The following is a 16,426-nucleotide window of genomic DNA, read 5'->3' on the forward strand; positions in this document are numbered from 1 at the left end:
CCAGCTGCCTAGATGCTTCCTTTAGCTATGATTCACAATTTTCTGGATGTTTCCAAGTGCAACCATGAATGGTACATACATTGTGCACAATGTTTCAATTTTGTAAACCATTATTTAACCAGCTAATTCTTATTTATTGTGCCAATCTGCAGAGTACCCATTCTTACAGGAATCGGGGCCATCTGAGCCAAGCGAAGTGTACAGAAATCTAACCAGTCTAACCATCTGCGCCACACTGCTGTGATCGTAACCTGTGAGTGTTAAGGCCCATACAAAGACGGAAGACAATTTTAATAATTTGTACTGAAAGTTTATCAGAAAGATTTGCACATTTTAACTTTTTCAACTGTTGCCCTGGAGAGCAAGGTGTGACTGCTGAGGGTGCAGTTTGGTTCAGGTTAACATGATGGTAAGCAGTAGGTGTCCAGGGCGATGAATTTCATCATCAGGTCAGTAGTTTATCGCACCGTTTCATCTACGCAAAATGTTGTTGAGCCTAATAGAGAATATCAAACAGAAGAATGCACTAGTATAGATCAATTTCCTTGATATGTTCGCCTGGAAGTATTATTCCTGCTGGAATTTCCCACATATCACAATGAAAATTGTTAATAATTTGTATTACTAAAGTAAACAGTAAACCTTTTTTTTAAACATCTCCTAACTGAACAAAGGACAAAATCACATTGAAGATGATCTCCTGCTTTTTCTCCACCTTACCAAGGGACAGAAAAAGACTGAACAAAACGACAACTGGTAGACCCAGCTTCACTTTTTTGTGTTTAAGAAAGGCAGCGTCTTTGGCAAAATGAGTGTTTCTCCAATTCCTCTTTTTGTGCCTGTCCCCCTTTCCTTTAGTTTTACCCCTTTTTGTGAGGGACATGGGAAGGGGATAGGAAATTTTGTGTTTTCCTTTTTGGCAGATTAATCTCAATTGAAACACTGTCACAACAATTTACATGTGCTAACAATACTTTAGGATGTATATGGCAAAATTCAATAAATAAAAAGCTTAAATAATGGGAGCAGCAAAGCAACCTGTGAGAAAAATTAACCTATTACAAATGTTCATAAGTGAGAAAGTACACATTAAGGCCTTTTTGAACAGCAGTACTTGCACTCTTACCTCAGGCAGTTAATGAAAGATACTGATCTTGATCGCTTACTATGAGTTTCTTCTTACTGATTTAGCAGCAGCTTAAATCACCAGGTCTGCAGCTGTATGATAAAGTAACAAATGGTTTTGAATATTTAATATAAGTATTCAACCGGCTGGTTATTAACACTGCAATATTTTCATCCAAACCTCTTTTTCCTCTGGTGTGAGGTGCTTAGATAAAAGTCACTTCTGCCTTGAGTAAAAATCAGTTTTCATCTCACCTGCAGAACTGTGAGCAATTCTAAATATCCTTTAATACTATGTGTCTGCATATACAGTATATAGTGTAAACAAAAACAAAGAAGGAATAGATGTCAATAGAAATCCATTTCAGAACATTTGCAGATCCATTTTCTTTTACGAAACCAGGTCACATGTAATACCCATGTATGCAGAGGTCTTCAGCAGGCAACACCTAACATGGCTGAGAGTGCTGTGCAATAGGAGTCTAACTCTTGGTAAGAGTTACTGTCCTGTTACAGGAAGAGTTGGGACTGGTGGTGCAGCTTGTTTACCAGAACAAGTTCTTGTTTCTTTGGGTCTGTTGAAATCACTCCCAGACCTGTTCTTTTTTTCCTCACAGTAAGAAAGGATTCCTAGTAATAAAGAAAAGTTCTTCACCTCCCCGTCAAAGGGCTTTCAGAGCTCAGAGGATCTCCGCTGCTCCGTCCTGTCTGTCGCTCAAGCCTCCCGGACGAGGGGTCAGCCGGGCGCTGGGACAGATGGCAGCGGCGGGGGGGTGGGGGGTGGGGGGGGACAGAGTGAAGCCACAACAGCAGGTCCTGTAACCCGACCCTCCAAGCAGACGCGAGCTGTAGAGGGACAGTTTGAAGGAAGACCTGTCGCTTGGAGTGACAAATACATTTTAAAAAAAAAAGCATAAAGGAGCAAGATCAATATCGAAACATCCATCACGTGACGGTGTCCTTTTGTCACTCCGAAGATCAAAAGCACTGCTCACCGGGGAGAGGCTAGGTGGCATTATGGGCTAATTAACGAACCTCTCCACCTGCTGGCCTGCTTTTAAACAGCTTTGGTCTCTGGCTACTTACCCAGCCTTCTGTGGAATTCAGAGAATGTTACACAATACATAATTAGACATTTCCAGTCAGGGGCAATATTGTAGATATTGAATATTAATGCCATAGATTAGGTTGCATGGTTTGTGCCCTGGTTTTAGCTGTGCAGATCCCTTCAGAAACCCAATCGTGTGCAGCCCTGCACTGTTAATTAGTATTAGCTGCCTTGACATAGTGACAGCATGACTGTAACACAACATGAGGCCCCAAACAGAGCAGATTCTCACACACCCAGATACTGGAGCTGTGCCGTTTGCGTTGGCACGTCCCAAGGCAGACGCTTATATATAGAAAGCTGAAATTTAGACCAGGGATGCAGAGGTGGTATCGCAGTACCTCTGGCTTTGGGTGGACGGTGCTCATTCTAATCAGACAGATTCTGCAGTCTTGAAGGTTTACTGTGATATACTCTGCTAAAAGCGGTTAGTAGTGTAGTAAGGCACAGGGATGAATAAATCATGATGGAAGCTCTGTGAAACTATGCCATATCATACTGAATTAATACTTTAACTAAAGTCAAACCATATATAAACTGTATGCCCCCTGAAGGGTGTACATATTTAAATTAGTAAAAAGATTATGAGCCTGATGGGGAGATTCTTTTTCAAGACATGTGAGTGATATGTGGGTGCATGATGCATGATGCAGGGATCAGAGGAGAAAGATCTCCACAAGGTCTGAAACTGGACTGGGTTGTGTCCAGTACTGGCCACACACTGCCAGATACCGCCGCAGAGGCAGGTATCCTCAGGACCTCCCGGGGGCAGACAGCTGTTGTTGGTAATTAAATGATGTTTGGTCCTTTGAGAAAATAATTATATTTCTCCCCAAAGACCTGACCGTTCAGAATATCATGTGCCTCCAACAGGCTTGTGGTAGTGTTGTTCTTTCCCTGTCTAATGAGGTCACCGCTGGGACTTTCAGCTAATGGAGTGGAAATGTTTGTTGGGGGGAAGAAGGAAAATATATCCTGTTCCTCTAGTAAAAGTTAAGAGATCTGTTTGTTTAAAAATAGAAAAGGCTGTCTGTGTTCGTTTTGCAGTTCTTCACCTTTTTGTGATAGTTTAGACGACTTAATCACCCAATCTATCATCATTTGAGGCTGTTTAAAACATATTTAATTGGAAAAAAAATATGTCCTCTTCTTTTTTTACTTACAATCTCTTGCTGTGCTGTATTTGTGCCCTCACTCAGAGGACGGTATGGTGTCGTGGGTAAGTCTTTAGACTCATGGGTGACAGGTTGTGGGTTTGAGTCCCTGCTGCAGACACCATTGTTGTACATGGAGTGAGGTGCTCCAGTCCACCCAGCTGTGTGAGTGGGTACGGGGATTACTGGGGGTTAACCTGCTTGGGACCTTTGCCCCACCCAGGGGGGTGTTATGTGCCCTCTAGTCCACTAAAACACCACAGAAACCAGGATGGGCTCTAACCAAATGAGCCGCTGTGGTTCTGGTACTGACTCTATCTTTCTCACTCAGTCGGCAAGTTACGCTTTCATAACTATCGATCAATTCAGCAGAAATCGTCTTGTTGTGGGCGCAGTTTTGTGCACTACCTATTTGCCCTTTACTGCCTACTGTCCTATGAGTCTGACCTGACAAGGTGACATGATTTCAAATCTGTTGCCTCACGCTAGCAGTTTTCCTCCTGTTATAATACGGGCACTGTATTATTTGCTCAACATGAGTAAATGCATTTACTCATGTTGGCCTGCCTATCCAAAGAAGTGATTGGTTATTTATAATGATGGAAATTTATTTTGTTCTTAATTTCTTTTGCATGCAGAAGTGGGTGGTAGTTACTAAACTGCATCTGTGGACATACTCATTTTCACAATAAGCATTTGGCCCTGTTGCTTAAAATGGAGAATCTTTAGCCAAGTTTGTAGAAGAAGATAAAAATGTCCTCCAGCCACTTCAGAACGCAAGTGCACCAATGTGAGAGCAAAAAATGTCAAACGTGATGTGGAGGTGTAAACTATTTGAAGACATTCGTTTGGAGGTTTCCTTGGTAATGAGAAGTACTTCAGGCGGAACTGTAAAGCAGGTAAAGTTGGGGAGATCAACTGTTTTTTCCCCATGGAATACACTTGATCAGACTGGAAAGCTGATGGCACTGGTTTCCCTCATCAAATTATAGAAACAACACAAGCCAGTGCTACAGAAGATCTGTACTGGTTGATGGGATGTGGAGAGGTGGGCCCACACATCCACACAGAAACGGGAGCTGTCTTGACAGTCAGCCTTTTTGTAAAGCATTCCCCTAAGGAAATCTGACTCAAAGGAATGCAAGATGTTTTCATTTTTATTGCTGTTGTTGCACTGCTGTCTGCTGCACACAGTGTGGATTTAATGTGACAGAACTATACCTGACTAAGCTCATTTTCAGTCTCATTTTCCTTTTTTATATTGATACTCTACTATCCTTTATGTCTGCAATACATCATAACTGGGCCACCTCTTCTTAAGAGCATGTTAACTGTAGAGGAGCTGTGGAACTTTACTCAGAACACCATACGGTTTTCATCCTGATTTTAACAATTCATTTGATTTCGACTTTTTATTTATCATTCTGTTACAGCATTTCTGTTTTTAGTAGGTAAGCATCCAAAGAACTTTGTCAATTTTCCCTTTATTTTGAAGTGAAGTTACCAGGAGAAGTGCTGTCACTCCATTGGCTCTGGGATGTGTATTCTGTTCCTGGCACATATTAAAATGAGAAACCTTGACAGAGAGGAAAAAGCAGAGAAGACACACCACAGATTTAGCTTGAGGATTGGTCTCAAGTACCCCACAGGCCCTGACACAGAAGCTGATGCAGATGTCTGATGTTTGTGCCTTGGGTGTGTTGGAAGTTTTTTGGAGAAAACCTGGCCAATTCAGTTCTGTCATGGGGTCTGCAAGACAGTAGTAGATTCCCCTTGGGAATGGGGTACTCCAAAGGTCCCAACAGTCTCAGGGCCGAAATTGTTTCCTTCTCTTACAAGGGCTTTCCTTTTTAGCGAAATGAAGATTTCCAAGTAAGGATGTGTAAACATGGAATTTTGTAACAGTTCCTGGAACACTGCGCTGCCCTGATTATTTTGAATCCAGTGGTGCGTGGAAGCAAGTCTTTTTGTTTGTGTCTGGTTTAAAAAAATAAATCTTCCATCTTTTTTTTTTTAGTTTTCTCTCTTTTTTTATCCTGCCGGACTTAGTTTTCCCTGCAGATCGTTCTGCAGAACTACAAAATGCTTTGTGGTTTTGGTGCTTTCCGCATCTTGTGCTACGAGCTGAATCCAAACCCACAGTCAGTTTTTAACCGAGCCTTGTGGCGCTGAGCGGCTGATATGGATGTGATTTTTCCTGGCAGGTGCTCATTGCTCCCAGGGACAAGTCAGGTCTTGGGAGCTGTGGTACAAGACAAAGACCCCTGGCCTCTCCACATCAAATCTGAGGCAGCATTCTCTCATGGCTGAGATCTGTTTATTTGTCAAGAACAGCACCTTGTGGGCTCTGTTTTATCCCCAGGCTCCTAACCGCTAATTTGTAAATTTGAAAATGACGAGCATGTATTTTTCCATTAAAGAGAATTAAAATTAATTGATGAGAGCTGTCTCATGAGATTGCACTATGTTATACTGAGTGCTGTTTTGACTCATTTGTTTTTTTTTAATCCAACACTACCTATTCCTCACCTTGTTAACCTGTCATCAGACACTCTGTTGTAATTAGGCCTGCTCGTTGTGCTTCAGTCTGTCCCTGAGTTTCTTTATGTTTTCCTTCAGCTGTCAGTGATTTCTCATGGTGATCCTGGTGTGGACTCCCACTAGGGGTGTAATTATGGCAATTTCAAACACAAGAAAATAAGCTTTTTGTTTTTAGAAGCACTGTGTTGTTCATGTTGTACCTTCAATATCTTAAAACCTAAATGCTCCATTGATGTATCAGTTTCCCGGTGACACAAGGACAGTAGGGCACCAGTCATCTCAAGAAATAAAGGAAATAAAAAAAACTAAGAAAAAATAAAGGTGCAGTAATACTGGACTAAACCAATGAGGGAAAGATTAATTATTCAGTGCAATTTTTTCTAAAATATATAGAAACTCATAAATGTCATTAATATATTTAATAATAGGGCAGAAAGTCGTTTTGAAAATAAGCTGTTGTTCAAGTTAACTATGATCATAAAAAAGAAAAGGAGTTTAAAAACAGCTGCTGAACTCTAAAACAAAATCATACTATTCATTGAATGTTTAACATCATAAAAAACGTATCTTAGCACTTTTACAGATATGTGGAATTGGCCGTGAAGCAAGTTAGTGAACAAGCCAAAATAAAAGCAGTTGTGCCTTTTGGAGACTGAGAAATCTGTTTCCTTGTATCCAGGGTGTTTAATTGGACACAGAAGGAAAAACTTCCCTGTGGAGCAATATCGAGGGAACTGCATCCAGTGTGAGATTCTGCACAGGTGTGGATGTGAGCAGGTCCACCCTGCCATACGCACACCTCTCCAGATGAACTCTCCCTATTCACAGCCCCCTCAACCTGTTCACATTGTCTCTCTTTGGCACAGGCAACTGCCAAGGTGATACGATTACAGCGCGGAGAGTGGGCAGCTGAGCTCGCAGGTGAGCAGAGCGAGGCAGTGTGCTTCATGTACACCCCAGCTCGGCCCCATCCCTCGGGAAAGAGCTGCCAGAGGAGATCCGCTCTTAATAGACCTCAAATGCTCACCCTACCAGCTCCCTTTGTTGTGTTCCTGACAGTGTCTCACTGCTCCTGCAAATTAACTATTTCTTGATTCGTTTTTTTAGAAAAACAAAAAAGCACCACAATGTTCGTGTAGTTTCCAAAATGAGCCACTCTTTCCTGATCTCTTTCATGTTATATTATGTACAGTAAAGATGGGTGAGATGCAAAGAAGATGCTTATTTTGGAAGTGAACAGTGAGAAAACTCAAAAATGCATTTCTAGCCACCAGAGCTTGAATGATTTGTACTTATGCCATTGTTTGTTGGATTGTGATAATGGGGCAGTAGGTTTTATATTAATGTATATATGCATAAGCAAAACATCTTGACCAGCCATATGATTGTTGTGCCAAAAGAGATACCAGTACTTCAGGCCAGTCAAACAGGGAGCTAAATGATGTTATCCTCATTGTGCACTTTTACTGGTTTGAATCTAATCTGCCTGTTCAATAACCTCTTACCAAATACATAACTGACACCGTGTCATTATTCAGTCCACACGTAATGTGAAAAGCTCACTGCTAGCTGTAAACTGTTAATTGTAATATGATGTATCAGTTTACAATTTTTAGTTCATCTGCTAAGCATTTGTTTTCTTCGAGCTACTGTAGAAGAAAGGGTTAAGATTTGCGGGATTTTGTTTTTTCCAGAGTGGTTCCCAGGCTTTGTAAATGAGTGTTTATAACCCCATGTCCCGTCCCCCCCCTCTCTTTTTGTGCCGTGTCCAGGTGTATGGAGTCTGGCTAGGCCTTCCTGTGACATCCTCCCCACCACCCACACCTGAGGCAGGGCAGCCTGTGATCTCCACAGATTCTAGCCATTCCACAGCTTCAAAGCCACTGTGGACACCGCCTGGCGCTGCAGTGCTCTCGTGCTTTCTTGCCGGTGGGCGAGCAGGGTGAGTTGGAAAGGAGGATCTTTAGAGCTGTAGTCATTCAATAATCTGAGAGAAGGCCCCTTCATCCTTGACGAAGGTGAAATTTGTATTTGCGTTTGTCATACGAAACTAGGAGGTGTTGCCAAGGGTGTAACGCCAGCACGTGTAATACAAGAAATGAGACTTAAATTGGGAAAAGGGCAGGCACCTTGTATGTGGATTTAACCGATAAGTGCGAGGTGAAGAGAAACGGGAATGTGAAATTCAAGCACTGCATTCTGCATTACCCCCAGAAGAATCTCAAAGCGTTTTATTCATAGGAAGGGGACGCACTCCATCAAACAGCAGAGTGCACTTTAATCGAATTCCAGGGTGGCGACCAGCAGCTCCATTACACAGCAGTTCAGGTGGAGGAGTGAGTAATTGCTTCGGCTTCTGAATTAAAGGTCTAGGGGAAGTGAGACTGCCTAAGACCAGAGAAGAATTCATCCAGGACGCTGGGGTTTGCATCCCTACTCTTAAGAAAAGCCAGAGGATCTTAAATGACCAAGTAGTCCGAATGTCAATTAATGTCTCATTTGAAGGACAGCACTTCCTGCATCACATTGGCCCTGGTCAACACAGAGGGGCACTGGTATTGAAATTCTGATCCACAGGGAAGAGCAGTAGTTACTACTTCACCATACCTGACCTGTAAACCTTTTGATGGTAATGATTTTAGTCTGGATGAGGAAACCTATAGATTTCTTTGTGGCCATCTTCCCAGAATCAATCTGAATGCAATTAAACATCATCTTTGTGAGGGACTGAATGAATAGAAATAGTGAAAAAGAAAGTCCTGCAAGTTTACCTCTAAATTGTCTGCTTTATCCTTTAATGAGTGCAGTTTAGATTTGGCATTATGGTACTTTGAAAATGCACCACAAAAAAAGGCATTTACTTGAAAGTAAAGAACCTGGGTATTCCTCAGCCAGAAACCCACAGCAGTGAAACACCGATGCAGTCAATTTTTTTAAATGATTGCAGGCCTGCACTCGTTTCCCATGAAGATTCCTGATGACGTGTTTCTTTCTTTGAGATATGGTGGTCATCTCGATAGGGAATGTACTCATCTGTGTCAACAATCCAAATACTTTTCTAGCAGGTGACTTGAGGCTCTAGGTGACACCTGGCAATATTCTCTCCCCTCTCTGGACTGAAGTGCTGACAGTATTTCTCTTAGCTCTCCTCCCCTGCAAATCACTGGGCTACAGTGGGTTTTTTCTTCCTTTAACCCTCAGCAGCCACATCACTCTGCAACTCACAGCTGGCAGCCCCACTGGAGCTCAGCAGGTGTGAGCCTGGTCAGTACCTGGATGGGAGACCTCCTGGGAAAAACTAAGGCTGCTGCTGGAAGAGGTGTGAGTGGGGCCAGCAGGGGGCGCTCACCCTGCGGTCCATGTGGGTCCTAATGCCCCAGTATAGTGACGGGGACACTATACTGTAAACAGGCGCCGTCCTTCGGATGAGATGTAAAACCGAGGTCCTGACTCTCTGTGGTCATTAAAAATCCCAGGGCATTTCTCGAAAAGAGTAGGGGTGTCTACCCGGCGTCCTGGCCAAATTTCCTATTGGCCTTTACCAATCATGGCCTCCTAATAATCCCCATCTATGAACTGCCTTCATTACTCTGCTCTCCTCCCCACTGAGAGCTGATGTGTGGGGAGCGTTCTGGCACCCTGTGGTTGCCGTCGCATCATCCAGGTGGGGCTGCACACTGGTGGTGTTGGAGGGGAGTCCCTGTTACCTGTAAAGCGCTTTGAGTGGAGTGTCCAGAAAAGCGCTATATAAGTGTAAGAAATTATTATTATTAATTATTGTAAATTACTTCCATATAGATCAATCTTGAAAATCTCACCAGATAAAGAATTGTCTTTTTTTAAATCCCATTAACTATCAATCTTCCTTCGAAGTTGCCTGTCACAACTAGTTGACTGAACTGTAGTCAAGGATGTCTTTCATTCTTTTGCTGACCCTTTTCACAGTTTACTGCTGTAAAATATTTTAGAAGTCTCCCGATGCTTTCGCTGAACTGTAATACACTTCACTCTGCTTTTCCCATGGCAGACTAAGAGAGCAGTTTACTTGAGTTGTTTTCTGAGGTGCTCTCTCTGTGGAATGAGCAGAAGCAGGCAGTGAGGTTGAGTACGGTCTACGGCTGCACTAAGGGTGAATACTGGTTGGGAAGCGACAGGAGAGGTGGTTTTAGTTTTTAATTTTGTGTAACCGGAATGAGGAGCCGGTCCTAAAATAAAGCAAAGCAGCACAGCTACAGTATTATCCCTTTAGATGGCAGCTCAACCTGTCTATGTGTGTTTTGTAAATGGACAACAGAGAGGATTCCCCTGCTCACTTCAGGAAGGGTACCTCCACCTGTGGAGTCACAGCGAGCACCTGGTCTTCCCTGGAGGTCTGGGAACAGCACAGCTCTAGATGGGCTGATTGCAGTGGTTCAGCACATTGCACAACAGAGATAAGCCAACAATGAGTCCTTTCAGCTCCGCTGTGCACTCATACAGTCACTTGCATACCCCAAAGGGAGTTTGGGTGGAGGGAGGGCTTGTCTGGAGGGCAGGGGTGCAGGGGTAACATGGGGGGGGGGGGGGGCGGAGGGGAATAGGCTTCTGTGGAATGTGTTGTGATGTGGTATTGACCAGCTCCACGCTAAGAAGGCGTCCTTCATCACTCTCTTTAGAGCTCAGCCAAGTGAAAAGATAGCAGATACAAGCCTTTCACTCAGGTACGCGTGTGTGTGCTCGTGCGCCTGCGTGCGTGAGGCAGTTCAGAGGTAGAAGAGGTCATCGCCATGGCGACCTGTCTCTAACCTAACTGAGTGAACCTATGTCCTGATGGAATTCTTCAAGTCACTTAAACCTCAGGGCTTGGACAAGGTGCTTGTTTTTTTCATTCATTTGAAGTTTGCTTATGTAAATGTTAAAAACTTTCTTTTCGAACCATCGGAACACTATAATGGTATGCCTCTGTGGCGCTCCTCATTTGCTATACTTCAGAATACTTTTAAAAAAAAAGTGTATTACGTTTTTATGCTCTGTCAAAACCAAACTCACTGAGGTTAGCTCTCAGTGATCAATCGTTAGTCCCACTAACAAGTTCATAAAAAGAGAACTTTCAAAAGAGTGGGTTTTCTTCATTTAGAGGTATAAAACCAGGGATACTTGAATGGACAAATTCAAATCCTCAAATGAATATCTGGATCTTGAGAGTTGACTTCAAACACACTCCCAACCTGGGTATCTAAGCTTTCCTCATGAAGAGGTCCATCTGCCTGTGACCCAGGAGTCCTCCAGGGGTCTTCACCTTCGCCTCTCCCAGCGAGACACGGCCATAATCCATTATTACACATCATGGAATTCCTTTTTTACCTTCAAAGCAGGAGACCTTTACTCCTGGGAACCTCAAGCCTTTGACAGCCTTTGAAACACCCACTTCCCCTGAGGGGAACTAGGAGGTATTTAAGACCGTCAAAATCACCAAACTAAGAGGAGCGGGATGCACAGCACTAATCTTCCAACTACCCCCCCCCCCCCCTCCAACCCCCCCGTCAGCACCTCTCCATGACGACAGCGGAATGCTGGGGCAAACAGGTGGGGTGTGATGTCACTGTCGCGTCTAACGAAAAACAAAGTAAGAGCCAAAGACAAAGGCGCTGCGTGGCTTTTCTCTCCGTCTCTCTCGGCTGGAAACGGGTTTGCCAGAAACATGAGGGGCTCTGCTGTCATACCTGTGAGCAAGGTGCTTCACACCAGTCACTCCAGTAAAATATGCAGCTGTCTGCTGCACTTTGAAAGCTATTTGATACATGTTACCCTTTCTGGGCTGTGCTTTATCATTTACAGCAATCAGGAGTTCTCACAGCATCTGCGTGTCAATGACTTATGACATCAGCGCAGGGCAGGGTGATTTTTACGGGAATGTGGCAATCATTTGGTGACTTTAAAAGCCATTTTTGTATGTTTGTTGCGGTGGAAACTTGCAACTCTGCTCCACAGGTGGTGCAGTGCGTTCCCGCTGGAGTGTTAGTGCAAATGGGGTGCGGAGGGGGAAATATACAACAATGGACACACCTTCCACCCCGTGCAGCCAACTGCCCGCACTTGTTTGGCCATCCTTTGCTCCTTGTAATCCTTTGTTTAGCCCTCAGAAAGAGAAAGCTGGAGTGGAGGAGTGTTGTGAAGCAGGGATCACCTTGAGAGGAAACTGGGGCTTTTCAGCAGCACTGTAGCGGGACTGTTGGAGCAGAATGGCTGCCGTGCTTCAGTGGTGGCTGAAGTGGGGCTCCTCTTTTATGTGAAGTGCTCTGGGATCCTTTGGGATGTAAAGTGCTGTGTAAACTGGAGAAACTATTATTTTTGATGTTGTCAAGCGACTTGATGTGTAAGATTAGAAGGTCTTTAAGGCCTGGTGTGTGCTGGTTCTCTTTACAGCACATTTGCTGCTGGATTCTCTCTCTTAAGACCACACCACGAAAAGGGGAACTGCCACGCTATATTTATATTTTGGGGTTTGGAAGAATCAGGATTGATGAGTGCATTCCAAACCACAATGAAAGTAAAACGTACCACAGGAACTTCACAATCACAATTCACGTCTCCAATTCACATCACAAAATAAACTAAATAAATTTCCAGGTATGCACAGCACTATATTCTGCGATTCAGAATGAGGCAACAAAACTTCCGGTGAGGTGAAGCTGCTCTTTGACACTGTAAACAAGCAGGCTTGTGAATACATCTCTTTTAATCCAATAGAAATATTGCTCTCAACTTTGAGATGGTTTTTGCTGACAAATACAACTTACTCGTTATGTCTGGATACAGATCACATTGAAACATTTCTGCAGTGAAATGTCAGATGCACAACCTCTATTTATACTCTAGTACATCACATTACCTTAGTCACTACAGAGACTAGTGAGCAGGAAGGGCCTCATCACCTCACAATTTGCGCAAACTCGTTCATTCACCCGTGGTGAGACCAGGGGTTTGCAACAACATGGAAACTTACAGTACTTTCACAAAGTTCACAGTTTTATCCTTAATTTGAAATTTGTCAAATGTTTCTATACCTTCAATAAATGTATTTTGTTACTGAGATTTAATAACCAGTTTGAGAAATTGGGACTGCAGTTTCCTTTTTACACCATTGCTTCAGACCTAAGACACATTCTAAATGATTCCAGGCAGACCTGGGCCTATAGACTTCCAATAGAGAATGTACACGGATGTAGCTTAATAATGGAAATGTATTATTGTTAAGTAAAGTTAGAAAGTGTAATGACTATTATCTGGTTCAATTCTCAGTCTAAAACCTGGACAGAACTGTCATTAGTTACTGGATTAAAACACCATTTAACCTGCTGTCATTTTAAAGGAAGCTTCCAGCCTAAGTGGACGTGGAATCTGGTAAAGATGGGTGCAGCGATCTTTTTTAACCTCTTCACAGTGCTCCAGGTCTGACATCATCCATTGCAGCAACCCCTGTGAAGTGTATGGTTACTGTTTTGACTCAAGAGCCTAATTGTAGATCTCGGTGATTGATCACCGGGGTTTAGCAGGAGAATAGTTGAAGCCCTTTCCTGTCATCAGAGGCCAGGGAACAACTCGATGAAGACAGAAAAGGGGATACCTTTATGGCCCCTAAATTGAGTTATCTGAGAAAGGTTAGATTTGGACAGCTGTACTGAATGGCATGCTCTTTCTGATTTAGCTTCCGAACACAGGTAGCGCAGGTGTCAGGAGGTGTCAGCAGCCCATTGTCAGCCCTAATCCTCTCATTATGTGTCTGTAGCCTCACTCCAAAGATAGTTTAAGCCACTCTTTGTAACATAAAGGAAGGAGTTATTGGTAGCAGTTTACCCACTTTTAAAAATTGCAATGATCTGAGCATAATTGGTTTGAGAAATGGAGATCTGGCCTGTCCAAATCCTCAACCAGATGGCAGATAATTGCATGCAGCACAGAATTCTTCAGGAACAAAACCTAGGCTCAGTCTTAAATCTTAGACCATCCCTACTTGCGCGCAGTTATGTGAATGTGACCGACCAGCCAGTTGGAGGGCTTCTTCTCTGGTGCTGAAAAACAGTGCATTGCCTTCCTCTTTTGTTACGCTGTGCAAATATACATTTGTATATCACGAAATCGTTCTGATGATCATAAAGCAAGAAATTGCCAGTCGTGAAAAATGACCGGACATAGGAGAGAGGGGCAGTCTAAGCTGGCTTGGTTTGAAACAAATGCAGTTCAGGAGGTGCTCTAAAGGAGGGGCTGTCTTGATTGTTTGTTTTCCTGTCTGTAGAGCTGCAGAGCACCCCCTCCTCCGCCCCACGCTCAGTGGATCACCCCATGTTCTGAAGCAGCGTTCCTTGGGAAAAAAGGCTCCCAACATCAGGTATGGAGGCAATCTCTGGGCTCTTCCTCTCGGGGGCCAGAGCAGGCTTAACCCCAATCTTCTCCATCTGCGTGCAGCACATGCCCAGCTGCAGCTGCTATTGATCTGGGGTGAGAGATAGTGGAAGGGAAATGGCATAATTGTCTTGACTTTCACTGCTGGAATGCAAATAGCCCTCCACAGTCCCTGGAAGCAAAGGACAAGCCTCCTGGCTTTCCAGTTTCAATTATTCCTTGTGGGCTCTTGCACCTTGACCCTGTCTGGGTCAGTGACGATCCATGGGACCTTTCTTTCTACTGGCTGGGCTCTTTTTTTTCTTCATATCAAACACTGGACAGGACAGACGAAAGAATTCGCTGGGCTGCAGGCAAGAAAGGTGTCGTTGTTTTCCCTCCGCAAATGTGTCGGGGCCATCTGAAGATTTCTACTGACACTTTCTTGCACGAGCTTTGCAACCATCGTTAATTTCTAATGAGGTGATCACCCTTTACACATGCACAGAATCTTTGCCAGGGCGCCGCAGTGCTATATGTTTACTGTAAACGTTCATATCTGAAAAGCAAAGTGTTCTGACATCTGCCCTCTCTGATGACTGCAGTGCTGTGAAGGTTCAGGTGTCGCCTGTTGTAGTAACCTGTTCACATATATCACCACTGTTTGTTTTCACTCTTTCCCAGTTGATGTGCAGACATTACTACAGAACATCTGGACAGAGACGGCAGGGCCTGGGCTGCTTTGCACTGTCACCACATCTTTCTGGATTACACCATTCAGGGACCGCAGTGCCCAGTGGTGTTGAGGAGTTTTAGAGGGACACTGCAAAGAGGGTGTACAAAGACCCCCCCCACCAGCAGGAACAGAAGGTAAGGAAATGCGTACAAGGTGAGATGTTTAATCAGTGACTGCTGAGGACTCAGGTATTTCCCAGATCTGTACTCTCCTCAGTCATCGAGGTGCCTGTAAAAGATGGTAGACGGGTGAGAAGAACTGTTTTATGACGTGACGCACTGCCCTGCAGTCAAATGCGTTAACTCTTCGGCCTTTCATTTCCTGTGAGTCATGTGTGAGACTGCTCTGGGCAACAACAGCAGAATAGCACGCACCTTACCGGCGGAAATGACCGCTCATCCTGCAGCTTGTCTGTTGGAAAGAACATTGACATGAGACTGTTCACCCCTGGGTGTAAATATACCTCCTGTCATGTGGAGCTGTGTGCTATCCATTAAGGAATGACACGTGTAATAAACATGGCATATCTTACAAAAGAAAATTATAACATAACCAACTCTGCACTGGTGAGATATTGTCAGCCATTGTCATTTAGCGTGAACTTTGAGCTTTGAAGCCATTTGAGCTAAGAAGAAGATTGTGCAATTTTTGGACAAGTTTCTACTCTTATATATTTTTAGTAACATGATTTGTAACGTAGCCAAATCCAAAGGTACATAAGAAAAGAAGTGCATTTGGATTCTTTTCTTCTTGAAATTAATTAAACAGGTAAAGCACTTCAAGAAAACAACAACAGTAGCAAAATAATGCACTTGAGGGTTAAACAAATATATTTTAAAAATATCATATAAAAAGTTTTTTTTTTATTTCAGACTGTTGGGTTTGTGGTCACACAGTAAGGTTTCAAGCCTGAAAAATAAGAAGTCTTTGTTTTTCTCTTTGCCCTGAAGCCCTGTCCTTTTTCTCTTGTACTTTTTTGTTTCCTGGGTGTAATACGAACCCCGCATCACCTTGTCTTGTGCAGAATTTGTCCTGTCTTTCCTGTTAACAAGAGGGGTCCCCAAAACGTTGTTACTGGGTACCCCCCCTTTCAAACATTCACTCCTGATAAAGTTGCCAGTAGTACCCCTAAAAAACATCTCTTTCCATATGATAATGATCATTTAAAAGAAAATTGAAAAAAATATTATTGTCTAATGGCTTGTCTGGCGATCATCTGCTCCTCATTAATTATCAGATCCATGAATGACTCAGAGCTGAGAACCACATGTTTGGGGGTGGGATATATGTATTCTCTTGAAAACCTCATGTACAATAGGTGAGACTGCTGTTCTGGTCATTGTGTTTTGGGCCTGAAATGACTGGAAGATATGTTAGAATAAAACAAGGGGACCAACATCT

Source organism: Atractosteus spatula, chromosome 26 (genome assembly GCF_055471065.1).
Source record: "Atractosteus spatula isolate fAtrSpa1 chromosome 26, fAtrSpa1.hap1, whole genome shotgun sequence".
In the NCBI taxonomy this organism is placed as follows: domain Eukaryota; kingdom Metazoa; phylum Chordata; class Actinopteri; order Semionotiformes; family Lepisosteidae; genus Atractosteus; species Atractosteus spatula.